Genomic DNA, 16,458 nt, shown 5'->3' on the forward strand with positions numbered 1-16,458 from the left:
AAAGGCTAGAACATTATAAACCCAAGCATTACAAGAAATTTACTAACAAAAGGCAGATAGGGCACAAAAGCACCTGTGGAAAGAAAAAGAGAGAGCAATAAAAACAATACTTAAAAATCCTAAATAATATTTATAATTATAGAATATATTATGTTTGAGTTAATTTTTATATGAATCTTTAGAACTGTTTATTAGAAATACAGAGTCAGGAAAGAAAAAAAAAGACATTTGATCTTCTAGTAAAATAATTTAAAATTCCCTTAATGTAGAAAATGCACTTTCTAATGGCAAATCTGAATGCATTATTTTATTTGCTTTAAGATACCACAGATTGATAGATCAAATTCATTTCTAATAAATCCATAGAATATAAAATCAGAGCCAGAATGATAATCAAAATCATATTGGCACTTCAGCAGCACTACTGCTTCATTGAAATTCTGTTTCCTATTCTTCTGAAAGTTCTTCTCTGCTCACCAAAGTATAAGTTTTAATTAAATTTATATCCATCTAGGGTCATTAATAATCTGAAGATTAATTGTCAAATCACGATTAGGAGATGGCTACTAGAAAATATTATAAATTAAGTTGCCTTTGTAAAAGAAGAAGGTGATTAGCTAGAAAAAAAAGGAAACATTGAGGAGGAAAAAATAGGATACATAGAAAAATAATATGTAGTTGATAGAAGTGTACAAAAGGCAAAATATAGAACAATTTTGATTAACAGCACACAAGGAATAGCCCCTCTGATTATGGATTCAGAATCGTCTGATTTTTCCATTAGCTTCCATGCAGATAGTCATGTGTGTTTGTATGCTGTCATCTATATATGAAATTGATAGATTCTATCATTTGTTTACATGAAAAAAAATGATGATGCATAAGAAAAAAAATCCATATGTTGGCATGTGGTATCCAAGGACATTAATAGAGAGGGAAACAACTAAAAAAAGAAAAAGAAACTACAGAGTTTCATTTTTTTTATTTGCAGTCCTTTAGTAATAAAGCTATTCCACTAAGACTAAGTCATATAGAATATTCAGAATCCTTTTCCTTTAATCATAGGAACTTCTGGTTTAGAGGCCAGATAAGATTGCTATTGTTTGAACTGAGGTTATAGTCAGAGGCAGGTTTCAGTTTATTGGTGCACATTAAGTGCATAATCTTTCTGCCATTAGTGAACAGCAGTTGCTTGCAATGGTTTTCTGTTTGTTTTCTTCTAGTGACCAAGGCTTTAATTATAACAAATGGTTTTTCTATGGCTCGTAGTCACTACACCAACAACCTTACTACACAGCAACTGCAGTTTTAAAGGCTGGCTCTCCCTGTTCTGCACACTGGGGAGGGAGTAGGAGGCTTTGCACACTGTCCCGCCCCCTAGCAAAATCCCTTAGCTTCCATTGGCCAGTTTCTGGCCAATAGGCATTGAGAAATTTTGCTAGAGGCATAAGGGCAGTGAGCAAAGCTTCCTGCCTTCCTTACTCCCTCCTTTCCATGCTGGAGCAGAGCCATGTGGAGCAGCCTGCCCCGCAGAAAGACAAGAAGCCTGTCTCAGGTTCCTGCTAGGCTACTGGTCAGAGCTTACTAGGTAAGTGTCTCCCAGTCAGAGACTCTGGCACCCCAGCTCCTCTCTTTTCTAGCTTTCTGTCCCAGTTTACCACCCAAACTCTTTGTATCTCCTCTCCCTTCCCCACCTCCTCCAGGTCACAACTCCCTCCCAGGCCCTACAGCTCCTGCTACATATCTCCTTCAGGCCAGAAACCTCTCCTGCATCCATACCCCCTCTATACCCTGCATCCCAAGCCCCAGATCACAACCCTTCCTTCACCCAAACTCCTTCTCAGATGCCACATCTCCTCCTGCACCCAAGTCTTCTATCTCAATCTTCCTTCTACACCCCACCTGACATCCCAGATACTGCACACCTGCCATGGAAGTGAAGCCCTTTACTATTTATCGAAATCTTGGAGTGCCCCCCCCCCAGTTAAAAATTTTTGCCCACTCTGATCTACAACCACGTGAAATGTTTTTAACATGGAACTTTTTTCCACATAAAAGCACTTTAGATCATGTAATTTATTATTATTATTATTATTATTATTATTATTATTATGGTTTTTGCTAATACACGGCACTGATTTTCCTCCCTCATAATTACCTAGACCATTGACATCCATTTTAATCCTTGCACATGTTAAAGTCACATATGGAAACTTTATATGATTCTGACAATATTGGTAGTTTTCTAATAACATACCAGTTTGGGTGCTTCTGTCATAACCATTTTTGTACCTTTTTCCATAATGCCACTCAGGAATGGGATCATTTCTCCATTCTGGCTTGAAAAGATACCACTTTCCATTTGTTGAAATTCATGTTTAAAGGCCCACTTCAACTTTGACATCACACAAAAAACAATTCATCAAGATCTTCATATTATTCTGTTACTCCTTTTGACATAAGCTAGTAGCCAAAGAACTTATAGGTTGTTTTTCCAGTAGGGGAAGAATTGGATGACTTTAATACAAAGGTGTTTACTTACAAAGAATGTATCAACTCCTCTTTCCGTGAACAAACAGGACGGAAAGCTTTAGCCAACATTTGGCCAACAATCTATCTCTCTCTCCTTTTTCTCTCTCTTTCTTTCCTCTCTTTCTCTCTCTTTAGGTTTTTCTAATCAGAGCTGATTTTTGGAAAGGACAAAAAGGGGGCACCTCTCCTAGCAAATTTGTGGTGTAGAAAAATAAAGAATAATATGTGGTCACTTTCATGCACAATGTATTTGTTTGTGTACAACTTTCATCAGATCTAGTCTTTACTTTTTTATATTAGTGGGCTAATATCCTTAGTTGGTGAAAATTGTAGATTTAGAATTGATGTAGATTTGCACCTGCTACGGAGATGGCTCATAGAAATCAATTCCTGTATTGTAACTTAAGCACTGATAAATATAGTTCTGTGCCTTAATGCCTCAATGATATATAAATAGATAATATTAAAGCACATGTTAAAGTGTACATAATATGAAGGTTAAGAAAACAGTGTCTGTACATCCTATAATGCTTAGATTACCAACAAATACAATGTTTGTTTTAAATGTCATACAACGTGTATAGTGCATACTCAGCAAAGTCAAATTTAACAATTCAGTTTAGCTATTGCCATCTAATCGAGGAGGCCAACTGAATTTCTGGGCCCTTAAGCAAGGAGTGTGTGGGGAGGCTGGGTAGGGGGGAGAAGTGGGATTGGCTCTGTACTCCCTGATAGTGTTTGGCCTCAAGCAGAAGATGCAGAGCTGGCTCAGAGCCATCCCATCCCCCGTCAGCCCTTAGCGTGTCTCCCACAGCTCCAGTGGCTATTTAAAGGGCCTGGCACTCCAGCTACTTCTGCTATCAGTGAGCCTGAATACAATTATTTGGGTATTTTATCGATTAAACTGTATACAAAGTCAGTTGCCAAAAAAAAAAAAAAAAAAAAAAAGAGAGAGAGAGAGAGATCAATGAATCTGGCCCTTAGGAACTAAAAATTTAGGGTAGATTTTCCATTACAAAATACAGTCCATCAGAAAATTATTTTAACTATTTACCCAAATGAGCTTCTCATTGGCTCTTCAGCTTATCCCTCATGGTATTGCTGATTCCCGGTGATGTGTTCTAGATAGATGTCCCTCGACCACCTACTCGCATCCAACACCATGAGTTGCCACGTTAGCTGAGCATAACATTAATTGATTCCACATTCTTTCAAAATTTGATTATTACTGGGATCCCATGCACCCAGGGTTCCAATGATCAGCAAATGAGTTGATCATCTAATGAGTAGTGTCTCATTAGCATTACTGCACTTTCTGCTTTGCTTGTCCTTATTCCTATGGCAGATGGCTCTGTTCACTGGGTTGCAGTTCAGCTGGGCCTGGTGGAAGGATCATCTATTTAAAATTTAGTAGTATAGATCAGTATCTTACTGCCTCAGGGAGGAAGTAATTGCTGGTGTTGCTCTTGCATGTGTTCTCAAAGGCTTTGCTCTGGACCATCTTTTATTTCGAGTTTTCCTGTTTGGTGCCAAGGGGTGGAGCTACTGCTGCTGTGGCAGATTTTCTTTTCTTTTTGGGTGGTTAGAATCAATGATCTCTTTGAGGTCTCTTCCAACCCTATGATTCGATGATGATTTCCATATACTGAAAGCAGATGGCATTCTCCAGGGTTGTCTCCGCAGAATAATGATTGTTTGCTCCATATTTCTTACCTGTGGCACTAGGATTCCCAACTCCTGGCGTTTCTTGTGCTATGTCCAGTGACTGTCGATATGCTTCTCCAGTCATCATGTAGCTTTACCCCTCGCTTCCAAATTCAGCTTCCAGGGAGCCACTTAGGTAGGTAGCGATATCTTGACTAGAGAGTTTTCTTGTGATTCATTTCTTGATGACCTCTTGTATGGTACTTTCTGTGACATTCTTCACCATGGCATTTGGGCATGCCAGAATACAGAATGCAAGAGTGATCATTGCAGTGTTGTATAGATCACCCTTACAAAAGATATTGGCCCCAGCCTGCCTCCCACTTTTGATCCAAGTGGTATTCAAGTTTTAAGCCTTACCAGGATGTTTCAATTAGAAGAACTTAATGACAGTATCTTTGATGCACTTCTTTTCATTTACAAAGAATATGTACATAATATCCTGGTTCTCTAAGCATGGGAAGATGACATAGGAGGCAGTTTCTTTTCTCTCAGTTCTGTTAAGACTGTTCAAAACCTCTCGGCTTTTTCTCACAGTAATGCTCTGAGTACTTCTCTGGCTTCCTTTTTCCCCTTGTCTTTTTTGTTGGCTTCTGTGATGTTTCTCTTTTGTTCTATATATAAATATCCTCTATTCACTTCCCTGCCTGTGGGTTTGCTATCAACACTATGGGAAACCTTTAGAGTTATATGGCCTAGACATAGTTTTTGAGCAGTGGCTTTTCATTGTTTCAGCTATCTGTAAACCATGATTTGATATTTCCATACCCTCTGCTCCTTTGCCCCTCCCCCTCCCTTCTTCCCTATTTATTTTGGGTTTGCTCATCCTAAACTTAAAACTCCCGTCATCTGAAGAAGTGGGCTATGCCCACAAAAGCTCATCATACCATCTACATGTTTTGTTAGTATATAAAGTGCTACCAGACCATTTGTTGTTTTTTAAGTAAACCATGGGACATTTAATTGTTCCCTTCTTACCCTGAATGGAATGTGGCCCTCATCCCCAATAGCATAAACAAGGTGATGTGATTGTCCAACACCCAAAATAAAAATTGGGTGAATATTTATTTTGGCTGTACTTTCAGGTCCCCTGAAACCTTTAAAAAAATCTGTTGAAAATAGCCTGTGTGGGGAAAAATGCTTTACAAGTTCCCATGTCAAATATTGTAGATAAACCACAAAGAGGGCAGATTGTGAACAACAGAAAAACATTAGTGAAGGAGAATTGAAGAAGTAGTCTTGACTTCAGTGTAAAGTGCTCCATAATCTATCCAAGAGTAGTTTATAACCCCTTTGAAGAAGTAATTTTTTCTCAGTGTATGTGGGAACATTTCCTAGGAGCTGCTTCAGGTTTAGTATTTCAAGTAAACCAGAATGTAATGGGCTGTCCTAAAAGTTAAGTGGACATAATGATAACATCAAAGAAGAATTTGAACTGAATTTTAGCTGTATGGCCTCAGTCCTGAAATCAGATCTGTACAGGTCTCTGTATCTTTATAAACCCCTGCTTAATTTCATGGACATGTGCAGTTGTTTGCAAGATGGAATTATAATTTTGAGTGTTTAATATAGGAATGTGTTTAATGGAGTTCTTTTATGGTACAAAGCAACCAAAGTAAAATTCTGATCAATAATACTAAATGTTTAAATAGATTATCTAAAATCAGCATTAAAAATAGTGAGTTAAAGGAGAATTTAAGTTACATATCTTTATGTTTCTGTTAAATATGAGAAAGAGTTAGAAGACTGGGTAAATATACTCATTGTGCTGTTTGTAAATAAATAAGCTAAAATAAGCTAATATTTTCTGATATGACATTCTCCAAACTCAAATTTCTGCAAGTAGTCCTTTATTCCTGTGCACTTAAATGCATTAATTGTGTGAATAAGGATTTGCAGAATCAGGTTATTAGGAAATTTGACACTTCTTGTATATGAAATTGGGGAAAAAAAATCCTAGAACTATGTTTACTTTGGATCTTGGACAGATTCTATTCCACTGAGGTTTAAACTGGAGCTGTATGACACACATGAAGAGAGAGAAAAAAAGGTACAGTGAGTCCAAAATTTTATCATCAGAATGGAAATTTACTATTAAAAACAATTCAGAACCCATCTCCCATTTTGCCTTGGAGCAGTGCTTTTAAAAAAAATATTCTCAACTTTCTAAATTTATGTAGCATACAGCAGCCTCATTTCTGCTACTCTTTCAGCTGTCATGATCACTTTTGGTGTCATTCTGTAGAAATTCAGCTGTAAATATATAGTGCTGTGTTCTTTCAGGGACAGATAATTTATTGCAATGTGCTAACAGCTGTACAGCCTCTGTGCGAGATAAGACTGACACAATTTTGTTTCAAATTTTTAAACAAACCTGCAGGAGTATTTGTGTAAATGGTGAAATTGCTGCACATGTACAGAAAAGTGAATTTTGAATTCACTAGCATTTTACACAAAATATTTGAATCTGTGCTCACCGAATGAGGGAAAAGAAATATACAGTACTGTATCCTTTCTGCCAGATGGAGCCAGCAGCACATAGTACCAAATTTGATATCTAGGGATTCCTTTTCAACAATACAACACAAAAATGACTCAAGTCTCCATTCTGTAACTTAGAAAAACTATACGTTGTTTCTGGGTGCCTCGGGGAGGCAACAATTTCCCACATACAGAGAAAAGAAAGTTGTAATGAAAGGAGAGAAGTCACACATCACCAAACAGAGAAAATGCAACAAACAGGTTTACTAGCCATAAAACTATGAACAGGCCACCTACTTCAGAGTGGATGGGCTTGTCATTCTATCTCATGCTCTTAAGTTCTGGAAACAAAAGTTCCTTTACTATTTCCTTACCTTTCCCACTCACAATGATTGCTCTTGGTCAATACAGATTCAGGGGTTAGAGATGCATCTGTGTGAGCACTCCTCCCATCTGGGAAAGAGGGCATCTTGATTGTACCCCTATAGGAATTCTTGCTCTGGCTAGCTCCTCCCACCCATCACTGTACGCTGCCTTCTGCTTCCACCTTCTTCTCTGCTATGAACTCTGTAGATCAATCACTTAGGGCATGTCTACAAAGCAGGGCAAAAGTCGAATTAAGCTACTCAGCTTCAGCTACATCAATTGCATAGCTGAAGTTGAAATAGCTTAATTCATCATTTGGCACTGTCTACATAGCAGGAAGTCCAAGGAAGATAACTTTCGACTTTCCTTACTCCTCATGAAATTAGGATTACTGGAGTTGGAGTAAGAAGTCCTCTAGCTCACCATTATTTTGAAATAATGGCTTTCTAGGTAGACACACATTTTATTATTTTGAAATAACATCAGTTATTCCAAAATAATGCTGCTGTATAGATGTACCCTTAGTGATTTTTGGCTCTTAGAAGGCTGAGAAGAAACACAATCCAACCAGAACTGATTCCAGCACTGATTAAAACCTATTATTTCTTGAAATAGTGGGGGACGACAGGTTAAATCAGATTGGGAACATTTGGGGAGAGTCCACACCTCCTGGCTGGAACATCTGTCCCTGCCCTTCTTAATCTCAAAAGAGTCTGGCATTGAGCCCGTGAGTTTCTTTCAGCTGAGGGTAACCCTTCAATTGTGACAAGTTCTGCACAGTTCTGCTCCCTTTTAATCATACACTAAAGAAAACATTTCCTTGCCCCTTCATTCACTTCTAAAGTGATTTGTAATCCAACACCAGCCAAAACTGATCACTTGGATCTATAATTTGCTTGATAGGTGCTCCTGTAGTCTCTTCCCCTCTCTTTACCTCCTGAAAAAAACTGTCAGGGAAGAGTTTATTTGGGCCTTTATTATACTACAGTTACAATGAACTGTTCTTAAATGATCTACAGATAAATTATTTAATGGATAATTCTGAATGAGAAATAACAGAAAATAATGAACAATTCAGAGCCAATTCCTTTAAAAAATGTATGAAAGAAACTTTTCACTTATTGCTAGGGGGAGATGACCAGAAACTTATTTCTGCTAAAAATTGATATATACACACACTCACATACGCACGCACACATGCACGTACACACACACACACACACACACACACACACGTGCGCGCATAGCCGGCCCCTGAGTTATGAATGGTTGATTTACAACTGCTCGTACTTAGGACCAAACCTCCCATTAAGCGTTCATAAAGGTGGTTCCCGAGTTATGAATGCAATCCATGCTTACAAACAGCACGGTCACATGTAAATGAATGGGGTCCGACTTACGAACACTTCGAGTTACAATCAGGTGTTTGGTCGGTAACTCATTCAGACATCAGGGACCGGCAGCTGCTTGCTGAGTGTCCAGCTCTGTAGGCAGCAGTGAAGGGAGTACAAGTAAGGGGAGTAATATCATTCCATAAGCCCAGAAGTAAGGGTGCCAGAACTGCAACAACCTCCACAATAAACTAGCAATCCCCCCCCACAAACCTTTTTGGTGTCAGGACCCCTACAACTACAACACAGTGAAACCTCAGATTTAAATAACTGAAATAATGAAATTTACTTTTTTCATATTCCTGTGACCATGAAATTGAACAAAATGACGTGATTTTGGTCAGGCTGTACTAATGACCATTGTAGTTTGGGTGCCCCTTTCTTCTTTAAAGAAAATATTCAATCTGGCCAAACTATATCTCCCATGTCAGAACTTAAACAGTAGAAAGGTTTACAATGACTTATGCTGATGTAAATTTAAGCGTGTGGAGAGGAACCACATATGGTAAAGAAAAATAGATTAGTTTCACTTCCAAGATGTAGCCTGTAAGACAGGTAAGCGCAAAGACCAGCCTGAAGGCTGGATCCAGTTGGCGCTGCTTCCTGCTGCTCACAATGGCCAGGAGCAGCGACCTGTGCCCAACGGGAGTTGTAATCGCCGATACTGGGGGCGGTGCAGGTAAATATAGCAACAGTGAACCTCTGTAAGATGATAGCACAACCTAAGAACTGGATAGGTTAATGAACAAGGGCATAATGCCAGGACAGATGCTCCAATTATTGTCCACCGGTTGATTTCTGTAGTCACATTGTTTAGTGAACTATTGGAAAAGATTTGGATAATATGGTGATGAAAGCAATATAAGAACCTGAATAGAATAAAAAGTTCTAGAGTAACTTTAGAAATCTCTTTGAGAAAACCTGAGCTCAAGGCTCAGCTTGAAATATCGGTTTCCTAACTGGATTAATTCTTTTACACAATATGGTTTGGATACGAGGAGTTGTATTTTATCACTCCCTCTGCTGCCCTTGCTGAATTTGGCCATAAGTCTAATAAATGTTCTGTAACCTGAAAATTCATACTTAGTCCTTTTTTTCCTTTAAGTTATGAACATAAGAATGGCCATACTGGGTCAAACCAAAGGTCCATCTAGCCCAGTATCCTGTCTACCGACAGTGGCCAGCACCAGGTGCCCCAGAGAAGGTGGACCGAAGACAATGATCAAGCGATTTGTCTCCTACTATCCTTCTCCAGCCTCTGACAACAGAGGCCAGGGACACCAATTCTGGCTAATAGCCTTTTATGGACCTAACCTCCAGGAAATTATCTAGCTTCTCTTTAAACTCTATTATAGTCCTAGCCTTCACAGCCTCCTCTGGCAAGGACTTCCACAGGTTGACTACATGCTGTGTGAAGAACTTTCTTTTATTAGTTTTAAACCTGCTACCCATTAATTTCATTTGGTGTCCTCTAGTTCTTCTATTTAGTGAACTAATAAATAGCTTTTCTTTATCGGCCCTCTCCACACCAGTCATGATTTTATATACCTCTATCATATCTCCCCTCAGTCTCCTCTTTTCTAAACTGAAAAGTCCCAGTCGTTTTAACCTCTCTTTATATGGGACACGTTCCAAACCCCTAATCATTTTAGTTGCCCTTTTCTGAACCCTTTTCAAGGTCAAAATATATTTTTTAAGGTAAGGAGACCACATCTGTACACAGTATTCAAGATGTAGGCGTACCATAGTTTTATACAGGGACAGTAAGATATTCTGTGTCTTATTTTCTATTCCTTTCTTAATAATTCCTAGCATCATATTTGTCTTTTTGACCGCCGCTGCACACTGTGTGGAAGTTTTCAGAGAACTGTCCACGATAACTCCAAGATCTGTTTCCTGATTTGTTGTAGCCAAATTAGCCCCCATCATACTGTACGTATAATTGGGGTTATTTTTCCCGATGTCCATTACTTTACACTTCTCCATATTAAATTTCATTTGCCATTTTGTTGCCCAATCACTGAGTTTGGTGAGATCTTTTTGGAATCCCTCACAGTCTGCTTCTGTCTTGACTATCCTAAACAGTTTGGTATCATCCACAAACTTTATCACCTCACTGCTTACCCCTTTCTCCAGATCATTTATGAATACTTTGAAAAGGATTGGTCCCAGGACTGACCTTTGGGGGACACCACTAGTTACCCCTCTCCATTCTGAAAATTGACCATTTATTCCTACCCTTTGCTTCCTGTCTTTTAACCAGTTCTCAATCCAAGAAAGGACCTTCCCTCTTATCCCATGGCCATGTAATTTACACAAGAGCATTTGGTGAGGGACCTTGTCAAAGGCTTTCTGAAAATCTAAGTATACTATATCTACTTGATCCCCCAGTCTGCATGTTTCTTAACTCCTTCAAAGAACTCTAATAGATTAGTAAGACATGATTTCCCTTTACAGAAACCATGTTGACTTTTGTCCAACAAATTATGTTCTTCTACATGCCTCACAATTTTATTCCCTATTATTGTTTTGACTAATTTGCCCGGTACTGAAGTTAGACTTACCGGTCTGTGATTGCCAGGATCGCCTCTAAAGCCCTTTAAATATTGGTGTCACATTGGCTACCTTCCAGTCATTAGGTTTGGGAGCTGAATTAAAGGATAGGTTACAAACCACAGATAATAGTTCAGCAATTTCACATTTGAACCCTTGGATGAATGCCCGGAGATTTGTTAACATTAAGTTTTCTATTTGTTCCAAAACCTCCTCTAATGACACTTCAATCTGGGACAGTTCCTCAGATTCACCACTCACAAAGGATGGTACAGATTTGGGAATCTCCCTAATGTCCTCAACCGTGAAGACTGAAGCAAAGAAGTCATTTTGTCTGCAGATTGCTCCTTTTATATCTCGATCATCTAGGGGACCAACAGGTTTTTTAGCAGGCTTCCTGTTTCTGATGTACTTAAAATACATTTTGTTATTTCTTTTTGAGTTTTTGGCTAGCTGTTCCTCAAAATCTTTTTTTGATTTTCTCATTTTTACACTTGTTTTGACAGTGTTTATGTTCCTTTCTATTTATCTCACTAGGATTGGACTTCCACTTCTTTAAAGAAGTGGCCCTTAAACAAAACCAAGCCCCCCAAACTGAAGTGTTTTGGTGAGTGAAGCGGAGTTAAATATTAAGAAGTGAAAGCAAGTAGATGAGCAGTGGTAGAAGAGGGTAAGGAGCCTTCTTTTCTTTTTGTTTGGAACACTGCCTAATAATGAAACAATGCTGTAATGGGTACACATTCATCAAAACCTATTGGTACTTGTTCCATTTCTGAGTCATTATTAATACGGATCAGAGCATTATTAATAATAGCATTATTCGTATTATCTCATCACAAACATTCATGGTTAAATGGTTGATTATGTGTTTGCATTAGCACATTGGCATCCTCATAATGGCTGAAAGCACATTCATTATCTTGGGAGCAAACTGTAGAATCTTTGGGCATCAGGTTATGCTCAGAAAAAAGATTAGCTATTGTGAAGCAACAAAACACTCCGAACAAAGCCTATTCAAACCCAGGACTTTCAAAGTTGCTAAAACACAACAGTGAATATTCTTGGATAAGTCATGTAGTAGTAGAAACAAGCAGCAAAAATAAAAGCTGCACAGATGATTATCTAAATATCTGTGTTGAGGTGTATTTACTAATTTATTAGCTTGTCAACTATTATTAGTGCTGCATTTTAGTATATACTCTATTACTGATTCTTATTGTTCTTTCACTTGCTTCTAACATGGTTTCCATGTTATTTCTGTTGATGATGAATAGCAAAATATCACGTTTAATTTTGATCTTGTTCTGTGTTGCAATTCAATAACAATGAAAACGGTTGAATAAGTAGCTCTGTATCTAGTAGAATGTTGATAGTGTTGATTCTCAAACTAATTCCCAAACCTTTTTTTTCCCTTTCTAGGCTACGTCTAGACTGCAAGCCTCTTTCGAAAGAGGCTTTTTTGAAAGATACTTTCGAAAAAGCCTCTTTGGAAAAGAGCATCTAGACTGCAAGCAATAATTTCGAAAAAGCAAGCCAGACAGTCTTGATGCTCTCTTTCGTGAAATTAGGAATACCGCCGTCGAAAGGAAAGATGCGTTCTTTCGATTTAATTTCGAAAGAACACGGCTTTAGTCTAGACACAGGTGAATTTTTTTTCGAAAAAAGGCTACTTTTTTTCGAAAAAACCCTGCAGTCTAGACACAGCCCTAGAGTGTGGGAGAAGATTCTTTTTTGAAGAAAAACTCCCATGATTTCATTATGTGTTCTGTTTTCAACATTTTATCTTACCAGAAGTACAATGAAAGTTCCAGAGGTCTCTTCCGTTACATTATCAATAAACTAAAGGGATTTTTAGCTTTGTTGTTGTTATTATCTATTGGAACAAGCACTTTCTAATGAATTAAGCTTCATTAATTGTTTACTATTTCATTCATCATAGAAAACATCTGCAAACAACAAAAATCTGTATGAATTACAGAATATAAATTGAATTATAAGCACACCTGCTTATCAATTACTTAGTCTAGTGTGCTATTGTGTACTGTAGTTTTGAGGACTCCCTTAACTGCATATCCCAACTATTTTAGTAAGATCAAGATATAAAATGCCGTAAAAGATTATACATATTCAATTTCTGAATTAATTTTCCCTTCACCTATTACCTGCATTTGAAGCATAAGCAATTTATTTCAGTTTCAGTTTATATAGGGCACTAAATATATAGTACACAACATTAAAATTATTTTGGTTAGAATATATAAGAATTATGGAGTTTAACGGACAAAACTCATCAAAAGTTCATCTTTATTAACCATCTGAATAAATTTAAAAAACATTTTTTTTCTGAGCAGCAGTGAACAGGTCACATTTAGAGGAACTATCTAATTCTGAAGCATGTTGCTCATTGATTTATAACTTATTTGGCTTTGTTGAATCTATTTCCATGCTTCTGTTATGTTTTATATTTTTATTATATTATTATAATTTTTAATTATAATTATTTTATTTACAGAGTCAAAATTATCAATCACTTCAATGTGAGCAGGGATAAACAAACAAGCAAGCCAGCCAACAAACAAACAAAAAATGCCATCTACATACTTTTGCAAACCCCAAAGCATGGTAAGAACCATTCCTACCTGAACTGTTTTCTGGTTTACTATATTATAGCTGGAGCTTTTAGCAACTGCTCTAAGAATGCCTAAGCATTTATAAAAGATCTTTTAACATTTCTTGCAACTTACTCAAATTGCTATTTTTCAGGATGAGATATTTTTCAATTTTCTGGAGGGTGATTTATGTTTGGAAGTTTGAACTAAAGCACTATGACATTTTGGCAAACAATGGGAATGAAGAAAACATACTTTTCTTATATTCAATAGAAATGTTTTGTCTTTTAAAACACACTTAGGCTATGTCTAGCTATACTAAGGGTACATCTAAACTACATCCCTTTTTTGAAAGAGGGATGGAAATTAGTCATATTGAAATTGCAAATGAAGCCAGGATTTGAATTTCTGCCACTTCATTTGCATAATTGCGTCACAGCTGGGGGTTTTTAAAAACACTATTTCAAAAGTGAAACTGTAGTCTAGACATGGTTCTTTCAAAAAGAAAAACCTTTTTCGAAAGATCCTATAAACCTCTTTTTTTTTTTAGGAGTACAGGAGCTTTCAAAAAAGGCTTTTCTTTTTGAAAGAACCGCGTCTAGACCGTGGTTTCACTTTCAAAATAGCATTTTTCAAAAAATGTCATGACACGATGATGCAAATGAAGCACCAGAAATTCAAATCCTGGCTTCGTTTGCAATTTCAATATGTGTAATTTCCATCCCTCTTTCAAAAAAGGGATGTAGTTTAGATGTACTTAGTGTAGCTTTTTGCGATAAAAGAGTGTAGTCTAGACCTAGCCTAATTGCTCTCCGCAATTTGTATAGCTTTTCACGATTGTTTTTCTGGAAGAGGCTTTTCTGCCCCTTCAAGTTGAGGCCAAAAGGCAAAAAAGCCTCCTCTTTCGGTGGAGCCCTTATTCCTCGTACAACAGGGCTCACCGAAAGAGCCCATTTGCTCTTCCACAAAAAAAAAAAAAAAAAGCAGAAGGACAAATATGTTCCATGGACACGGTATAGTTTTTCCGGGATATTGTCCCAGAAAAACTTGCCAATCTAGACATACCCTTTAATGTCTCACCAGTAGGGGAAGATGATTAAAATTTGGTACAAATATGATACAAAGAGCTGCTGATTATTGTTTGTGATTGGACCCAGTTATAAAAATGTAAGGGCAATATTTGAAAAGTAACTAGTGATTTGGATACCTGACTAGAGACATCTTACAGAAGGCTAACTTTTAAAAATCCAGACCCTTTTAATGTATTTCAGGTTGGATACTTTTAAACAGTGAGGCATCTAAAAGTATCAGCTACATTTGAAAATCTTGGTGTAAATTCATTCTAAAATATAGAAAAGGAAGATTGCCATTATTAAGCTAGCTAGCCAAAGTGTCTAGACACACAATAAAAGTTAAAGTTAGGATATTTACATTTTTAAAATTCTATTCTGAGGTTGCAGAATTCTAAGGTTTCAAAATTCAAGAAACTCTAATATAAACCCAGCATGTATAATTAAATAGTCACATAATTTGAACACTATTCCATCATACACATACATTACAGTATTTAATTAAATGCCTCATAAATGACTTCTAAAACTCCTCAGCTATAAACAAAAGTGTACATTGGTCACAGAAGGCACCCGAAAAACATAAACTAGAAAGGGCAACTTCAACATCGTAGTGAAAGTTGGGCCAAAACCTAGCATATGATGGAATTCAAGTCCCTACCTTTACTATGATATTACTTATCTCCTGATGAAACATAGCTGTCTATAAATGTGAAAGACTTGGTTTTAGTTGTCTGAACATTTCTGGCTTTAATATTGGAGTGTACTTATCTCAATTGTTAGAAGATTGGCATAACTGGAGTATTTATACCATATGGACTCTAGAATTGCTAGAAATAAATTGAATGTCTCTCTCTCTCCTAATGAATTGGCATCCCACTAGTACATTGCTGAGATCAGTTTAATCAAACTCCCGTTAATAATGATTCAGGGAAAAAAGTTCCCACGTTAGCTACTTTCAAAGGCTGATTCCTGCTTTACTGTACAGCTTTTCATTATATCTGACATTTCAAACAAGGATTACTTTCTCTCTCTACAACAAAAAGAAATATTTCTAAACTTCCATGGCACCTAGTAAATGTTGATTTCCATAAATAAATCCTACTATGGAGACACAGCATATTAATTTAAAAAAAATGTAACCTTCAATTCTGAAGTAAGGAGATGCAACTTCATTGCAGTCAGTGGAATTGTAAGCACTTACACCAGGATTAAATTTGGTCCACTGAATGTAATTTGAAGATGACTGTTTTTTAAAAGAATTTTTAGGAAATCAGATATTTGATATTTTGTGGCTTGCCCAGATGAATATGTTAACTAGAGCTCTCAAAACATGTAATTACTCATGTCACATTTTAAAGGCTAGTGATCCCTGGGGTAATAAGAGTCGTCATAGTAAGAGCACCAGCAAACAGGACATCTGCTACAGTTAATTTTGTATCAGCATTTCCATTATAAATCCCAATTTTCAGGAGAGGTCATTGTGAATGCCTCAATTTCTCCCCAAAGTTATATACCATACATGGCCAAACTGCAGCTTGAGAGCCACATATGACTCTCTTCCAGTTAAAGTGTGTGGCTCATGGAGCCCTACCTCATTCTCTGCCTATAAGACTTGGGGGGTAGGGAAGGATCAGGGGTTTTGGTCTAGCATGGAAGAGGGCTTGGGGCTTCAGCCCCATGTCCTCCTCCCCCAACAGTACTGAAGCCCTCAGCCCTAGCAGATACCTCTCACAGGGCAAAAGCCCTGAG

At 37.4% G+C, this 16,458-nt stretch overlaps 1 long non-coding RNA gene across 1 annotated transcript; it reads left to right on the top strand.

Annotated features, from left to right (window-relative positions):
• The first annotated feature begins 1,468 nt into the window (after positions 1 to 1,468).
• LOC142829467 (uncharacterized) lies at positions 1,469 to 13,640 on the top strand. The gene is made up of 3 exons (XR_012903886.1): positions 1,469 to 1,588; positions 11,565 to 11,697; positions 13,540 to 13,640. It is a non-coding gene; the product is annotated as an uncharacterized LOC142829467 (long non-coding RNA).
• The last annotated feature ends 2,818 nt before the right edge of the window (positions 13,641 to 16,458 follow it).

This window comes from Pelodiscus sinensis, chromosome 5 (genome assembly GCF_049634645.1).
Source record: "Pelodiscus sinensis isolate JC-2024 chromosome 5, ASM4963464v1, whole genome shotgun sequence".
In the NCBI taxonomy this organism is placed as follows: domain Eukaryota; kingdom Metazoa; phylum Chordata; order Testudines; family Trionychidae; genus Pelodiscus; species Pelodiscus sinensis.